The following is an 8235-nucleotide window of genomic DNA, read 5'->3' on the forward strand; positions in this document are numbered from 1 at the left end:
TGCTTGCTTAAAACCCAGTCAATCCCATCTTCAGTAGACTCCTCCACACACCTCATGCCCATTTGCTTTTCTCCTTTCTGGGTCGGCCGAGTCACTGAAATGAGTAGCAGTCACTGAAATGAAAGACACCGTATGAGTCATGTAAAACCTGAAAAGGAACAAGTATGAGACAGTGAATAGTCATGGTGAGTCTCTGAGAACTGGCAGAAGCTGCCCAGACTGCCCCTGCCAGCCTGCACCCTGAAGGCCAGCTCAGGCCTGCCACTGACGTCTGCCCCTGCGAACATCAGACAGCAGCTTCTGGGATTTAGTTTATTTAGGCCGTACCACGTGTGTGTTTCTCCAGCATACTTGCTGATTTGGCATATCCAGAAGTATTTTGTTCACTGCATCTAGAAGGAGACCTCCAGGGAAGTAGAAGTCTCAGAAGTGAGGAAGTGGCAGACTTGTGGAAAGGGGAGTGTGTACCCGGAGCACAGGAGCCCTGAGTTCCCTCCTCTGAGTTACTACTGTACATTTTCTGGATGTCATCCTTGGTATATTTGCAAAACAAGGAGAGAGGGACCATCTCTAGGGTCTTTTCAAATTGCAGGCAGCAAATCCTTGCTTTCAACAAGTACTTTCTGGTTGAGATTCTGATTGAGTTCTATCAACTTATCTCTCCTATGTCAGGGTCACCAAAAACCAGAGAAATTCCCCGGGACATTATCAGGAAAGACAGGTCCTGATTAGTCCTGAAAACATCATTATTTTTATTATTCTCACCAGCATTTCTTCTCCCCAGACTTAGGGGATTAATTAGCAGGGTTGCCCTTAGGTAGTGGTCAACCTGAGAGTAAGAAATGTTAGTAATGCTCCTGGCTTCTGTTTAACTCCCTCAGTAGCCTGAAGTGTTGCCAGAAATCTCACCACTTGGCACTCTTCCTGTAGGCTAGGAAAATACAAATAATCTGAAAGAAGTTAAAGAGGGAGAGTCTTGACAACCTGAACTTTAAATATTTTGAAGTCCAAAGGCTACATCCCCAGCCCTGGAAAATAAATTAATAAGGTTATTTTAGCTCAGTGCCATTAAACAACAACTTATCTAAGGCCTCATTTTCCATCCTGTTCCAGTCAAACAAACCTGCTCATGGCCTGGCTTCCTATGTTGGTTTGCCTCTCTGGAGCAAGTACAGTGAGCATACAGATTTCGGACTCTCTTGGCAATGCTAAAACAACTTCAACAAAGTAGCTGTTGATTATGTTTTGGCTTCCTGTGTAGCTTAAGAACGTAAGATGATAACGGGAGTGCTCTGGTCTATATGTCAGCTCTATTTTTAATGTAAATTAATCAAATGTCGTTGTAGTGTTGTCCTCATTCTCTTGTGTGTCCTAGCATGAATCCCTTTCTTAGAGCCTCGTTGCTTCCAGAAGCTCAGCAGAACCCACATCTGAGCTCTCAAATCTGGAAAATGTTTCAGGCTGTGGTATTTCAAATCAGCAGAGAGAATTCTGCACGCCCTTGGTTAGCTTTCCCTGAAATACTTCTGCCATGTTTCCATCTCCTGTCTCGGACTCACCTCTAAGCTCTGCAACCTCTGTCTGTGAATCAAATGTCACAGGATGTGTTGAAAAATCAATAAAAACTCATCCTCTGCCACTGGAGGGCAGAATGCCTTAGTTAGAATTCTTCAAGATGGCAGAATGCATTTGTTAGGATTCCTTTGCTTGGATACAGTAGAAACCCCTCTCAAACTAGCCTTGCCCCAAATTTACTGGATCATGTAACAAGAATTTAGAAGGGGCCTCTTGAATCAGGGATTCAAATAATGATAGAACTCTATCCATCATCAATAACTCTGTGTTGTCTTCATTCACACCTGCAGTAAATGATATTGCTTCATACACTGTGAAGCACAGGGAGCTCTGAATATTCACCCTGGTGGTCTCACATCTGGAGAAGGAGGAAAGCTCCTGTGTTAGTTCTGGCTAGGAGAACCCCCAGGAAGGTTTCTTTTTCCTAGTTGGGTACATGCAATCCTTGGGTCAATCAGTGGCTGGATGGGTGCAGTAAGATGATTGACCCAGACTGGGTTATAGATCCCTCTGATGATGTTGGTAGTTCTCATAGGAAGGACAGAGAAGAGGGGGCCAGATAGATATCCACAATAGTCCCTCATAGACTGACTCACAGCTTTATTTAAGACACATAATGATGCCCTTTACATTTATTAGGCGGTTTTTGACTTAGAAAGCTCTTTCACATTTATCAGTGGACTGCATCAGAACCACAGATGTGTTTGGTTTCTCTTTTTTCTTAAAAACAGAAGCTATGGCCAGAATTTCCTCAAGGACTGAACAAGCTGGAGCTGCGTAGACAGGGTAAGCACCCTACAGTTTGTCACTGTCTCCATCGTATCTCTATTGCCTCTCTGACCTGACCCACTTTGCTCATTTAACTTACTTACCTGGCTCCTGTAGCTTTTGGGTTTGCTGACTCACCATGTGATCTCACATCATTCACGTCTATTCTGTAACACTAATTATTCCCATGTTATTTTAAACCAAGATTCAGAGTTTCAACTGACTTTTCTATGATCACACAGTTAGAAGGTGAGACCCAGAACCTAGATTTTAGAGATGAAGACTGTTCGGTCCCCTGCACACGGTGGTACCAGTTAGGCACAAGTTTCATATCTGCTGTGTGAAGGCAGCCCTCTAGGGTTGTGTAGTCAACACTATATATGGAAGCCCTGAGGCTATTTTCCCTTCCATTTCACCATAGTTATAATACTGTCTCAAAGTTAATTGAAATAATGCACTTCCTTCAACTTTTATTGTAGAACAAATACTCATAACTAAGTGAAATGATAAATAATCAGATTAGAACAAATAATTCAGTGAATTATATCACTAAGTCTTACCAGAGACAATGGTAAAACTTGTCTGATTTACGGAAATAATAGAGTTAGGTCTGCAGTGGAGAACACGCTCTGTAAAGTCCACAACTATTTTAGGAGTGATTTTATCGTCTTGAAGTTTTTCTTGCTATACAAATAACCTTAATCTCTCAGTTTCCATGTGATTAAAATGAGAGGTTTGCATTCAATTTTCTAGTAAGACAGTGATGCTTAATCCTGATTGCACATTAGAATCTCCAGAGAGGTTTTATTGATTTTTTTAAACAAATGTTAGAGTCCCTCCTTAATGGTTTTAGTATAAGCTTCAACCAAGAAGATATACAAATAGCAAAAAGTACATGGAAAGATGCTCAACCTCATTAGTCATTACAGAAATGCCATTTAAAATCACAATGAGATCAACTATACTCACTGTATAGCATAAAGTAGACCCAGGCAAAAATGGTGAGGATATGCAGCAACCAGCGCTCTCATAAATGTAAAGTGGCACAACCACTTTGGAAAGCTGTTTGCTTCTTAAAATGATAAACCTATGCCTACCATATGATTCAGGCTTTCCACTCCTAGGTATTGATCCAAGAGAAAAGAAAACATAGATCCATACAAAGACTTGCATATGTATGTTCATAGCAACTTTATTTTTAACCCTCCACAACCAGAAAAAAAAATGTCCAGCAACAGTGGAATAGATGAACTATGGTATCGCCATTCAATGAATGCTATTTATCAATGAAAAGAAACTGACATAAATAGCCACATGGATAAATCTCAAAAAAATTCTGTGAGTGAAAGAAGCCAGACAAAAGAAAGACAACATATGATATGATTTCATTTATATAAAATTCTAGAAATGTGAGTTAATCTATTGTGACAAAAACCAGATCAATGTTTTCTTGGTGATGGGATGGGGAAGTAGAGAAAGATTACAAAGACCATGAGGAAACTTTACAAGATATTGTATATGTTCATTATCTTGAAAGTAGAGAAGAGTCAGGATGTGTATCTGTCACTGTGCCTCAAACTGATTGTTAAGTATGTAGTTTATTGTATATCAATTATACTTCAACACGACTGTAAACAACAATACTGATGCCTGGATCTGAGTCACAAAAATTCTGATTTAATTGGTTTGGGTGGGATTTGGCATCTGTAAGTATTAAAAACATCACCTATGATTCTATTGTACAGACAGGGTTGGTTCTGTGATTTTAGATCCTTACAACTTCCCTGTGCCAGGTAATTTGGAAGAAACTTCCCCCGCGTTTTAATTAAAGCAAAAGGGAATCATCCACAAGAGCTGCTGTTCATGCATGCAAAGTGCCTCAATCAATCACCTTGGTGCTCAAGGCTCAGGCCTGACCTCTAGAAGATGGAGCTACTTGGCCTTTCCAAGAGCAAAAGCCCCCTCCATCCCTGCCATCTATCTGTCTACTCCAGCTGGCCTGATGCCCTCTTGAGACTTCATTTTCCCTTCAAAGCTGCCTCTGGTGAGCATGTCAATGATATGTAAAGCATATAAGGATGTCAGTGTGTATGTGTAGAAATAGTGTGACTTGCTCCAGCCAGATGTCTCCTAGTAACACCTGTCAGTACAACCTTGGGCAGGATAAGATGCTGGCATCAGCTGCTTATAAGGCAGCAAACTGCAGATCCAGAATCCTGAAAAGTGGAGGAGAAATGCTTGACACTCTGATGGTCCCAGTGATGTCAGCAAAACTTGGCCAATGGCATTGACCAGGGGTCACGACAGCTGGGAACTGCAGCTAGGGGGCTGCTTCTTTTGGCCAATGCTTTACTCCACCCAGAGACACAGGGAGAAAAATCTTGTTTCAAATTTGAAAACTTCTTAGTAATTAAGCCAGTCACTTGAGCTTTTTTTGCCTTTATTTCCTCACTTCTAAAGTGGAGATAACATGATCTTCCTTGTTTACCATAACAAGGTTATTGTGGGGATCAAATAAGAAAATGGATGTGATCATGCCGTATAAACACCAAGGCATTATTATGTACCATGATTATCCTAGTGTTTTATAGAAGGGAGCAGTAAAGGCATAGACTCACTTGATAGAAAACTGGATGAGCCTCCCAGAGTCTGAGTGGGTATAAGGAATGACATCATTGCAGTTTCCAGAAACTGGATTTGCTGTTTCATTACTTGAGTAAAACCATACTCTTAATGATAAGGATAAGAATATCTACAATGAATTGTATACTTAGGTCTAGACATTGTACTAAATTGTACATCTATTTTATTCTAAGCTTACAGAGGAGGGGCACTGAGGCTCAGAGAGGTTAACTACCTTATCACACAGCCAGTAATTGGACTTGGGTCTTGACATACTGAAGTTGTGCTCCAGAGCCCACAGCTGTAACAAGGTGAGCCTTCTCCTACAAGGGAGTGACTCTCAGCTCAGTATTTTAATAAATGACTTAGGTGCTTTCTGCAGGCATTCTCTCTCAATCTCAAAGCAGGCAAAGCTCTGCTAGGAGACAGGTGCTTTGTTCTAGAATTTTCTGTGCTATCTGACTATGAGAGGAGGTATTTATGATTGAGTTTTCAATGTAAATTTTTTCCTTAGCTTCTAAAAAAAAACCCAGTGAAATAAGAGCAGGATTATCAGCTAGGTTGCAGAGCCTAGGGTGATCTACCTTGTAGAGTTTATGGTTAATATTCATTTGTTGAACCTTCATCCCCACCAGCCTGTATATTAGACACAAAGGGTAGAACAAAAACATAGCCATGTACCTGCTATTACAGTGCTTGTACCAAATGCTTACATACTGTGGCTGGGGAGGTCGGAAGAAGACTAAGATAAGCAAATAATATGACAGACAAAGAACTAATGTGCTTCATATGTACCCAGCTCACAAAAATGCCTTAAAAGAATGCTGTCACCATTGTGTTGTTTATATAAAGTCAGTTTATCTTTATGAAGAGAATGATTTCTAGAAAGGCAGATTAGGAATGTAATCTTTCCCATATGACATATTTCCTTTGTATTTTTATTGTCTGAAAAATAATTTCATGGGCAAAGGATTTCAGAATATGAGTTCTCATTTTGAGAAGGGAAAATGTGAAGTTGTTACAAAAAACTTATCTTTAAGAAAGAATTCATATTGACAAATGCATTCAGCCAGTCTGACTAGAGGTGAGGTTATAGAATGGGGGTCTCTTTCTTTTTCACTCCCTGGCCTGAAATACCATTATTGCAGACAGGTGCTCAACTCCTGGCTTCCCTGAGTAATTCCAGCCCCCATTTCAGGGGTTTGATTTCAAAGGAGTGTGGAGAATCACTTTCAGGAAAATGAAGCTCAAGCAATGCTGATCACAAGCTGCTGGAGCTGGATCACCTCTAAGGGGCATGCCAGTCTCAGCCCTGCCAGTGTGACAGCAAAATGGTACAGATGGGAAAACTGCACTCTCACCCAGGCTGCTCCTGGTTAATGCCCACTGTTCCTTTGAGAAGGATCAAGGTCTCCGGCTGGACTGGCAGTCTGAACTGCCTCCTGCAGCTCCCCTTCCCCACGTCATTCTCAAAGTCGTTTAACCAACTTTCCAGAAACAAACCATCCATTGATCTTCCAGTACGTTGGTGAGTGGAGATGAGATTGAGTCAGGTGAGGAACTCATCCTTGAGGAACTCATGATCAAGTTGTCCATCTGTTTGATCAGTTTATCAAGCATCCTTGCCTCCTAGCTCGTTTACTTCTACATTCCCACAACAACTTGGCCCTGGAGAACGATTCATTTAGTGCCAGCTAAATGTGTGGCGAGAACGGAGAGGCTATGGGGAAAGTGCTTCTGTAATAGCTGCTGTGATGCCAGCGGTGTTGTTGGCAGTCATCACCCTCCTTCCTAACTGTTGGCAGGCTGTGAGGCAGGGTGTGATGGCCAGCTGCAGATTTCTGATACTGTCATGAGTGCTCACATGCCACAGCCCCTTGAGATTATAATAATGATAAGGATAAGAATATCTATAATGAATTGTAGATATGTGCAATGCCATTATTCCCTGGAGAAGAGTTTCACACTGCTCCACTCAGAGCTCCAACTCCAAGCTATGGGAAAGAAGACAGGGAAGGTGATCGAATCACCAACACACATCTCTCTTCAGGATATTTATAGAAGGACGGACTCTCAAAATTACTCACTTTGAGAAACTAGATGCTGTATAGATGTTGTCTCCAAATGCTAACATTATGTAAGGACATGCCATTGCCTTCTTCACAAGGAAGAGGAAAAGCATTTTTCCTTGTTTGGCTTAGGTTGATCATGTGAATAGAGCACAGAAGAAATCAACTATTAAATAGTGGGAAACTATGTCCATCCCCACTGAGGGAGACGGTGTTTTGAATATAATGAAAATGTAACTGATCAGTGAAGAAGCTCTCAGGCTCTGTCTAGATTTTGTTTTAGCAGGCCTTACCCCTGAAAACTGTTTTATCTTTAACCTTCATCACACAAATACCCTTTCCTTTGAGTGAGGAGCATAATTAACCATGTGGGCATTTCCCCGGATCTAGTCCGGCTTAGCTGGATGGGCATAAACACTGTGGACATGGCTAAGCTTAATTCCATTACATGATTTGCTTGCAAAACATAGAGGAATCCCCTTAGGACCTGAATAAGGAGTTTCCCAAAGTTGTGAGGCCCCAAGGGCACCTCTTCCTTCCACCCTTCCCTCCGAGCACTGAGCTGGGACCTGAGAAACAGGTTGTACCCGTGGATGTGGTTTCTCCTCCCTGCCCACTAAGTCACAGACTCTAACATGCTGTTGCTCCGGTGGGTACTCTACCACTCTCAGTCATCACACATCCGACATGTCACTTGTCACTGGCGCTGATGAGTACTTCAGATTCAGTAGCAAGCATGGCAGGGCTAGCGGCAGCAGGAGGACGGAGGTTGTGAACTACCATGTGCGGGGACCATGGTATGCTCTGTCTTCACCACTAAATCGGAAAATGAGGATGATGATGGAAATTTGCCTGTGGATATGAGATGGGTGGGGACCCAGATGGATCCCTTTTGGACCAAGGACATGGAAGCAAGAATGAAGGCCTGTCCTTCTCCAGGCATTCTTGCCATGACTCCGTGGATTCATCTCTCTCTAGTAGTGCTGTCATGATTTCCAAGATCCTTCTCATCCCATGAGTGATCAGAAAAACTCCTCAGACCCATCTTCCCTGAAGAGGGTCCATCATAAACCACCAGACACATCAATCTAGGAGCCATTGACTCCTCAGAAGCAGTGCAAAGGAGGAGAGCACATCAGCACTCCCCAGGGGCATCTCTTGCTGGAGAGAGAATCATGACTTCCCAGATCTATTGCTCCGC

This window comes from Saimiri boliviensis, chromosome 6 (assembly GCF_048565385.1).
Source record: "Saimiri boliviensis isolate mSaiBol1 chromosome 6, mSaiBol1.pri, whole genome shotgun sequence".
In the NCBI taxonomy this organism is placed as follows: domain Eukaryota; kingdom Metazoa; phylum Chordata; class Mammalia; order Primates; family Cebidae; genus Saimiri; species Saimiri boliviensis.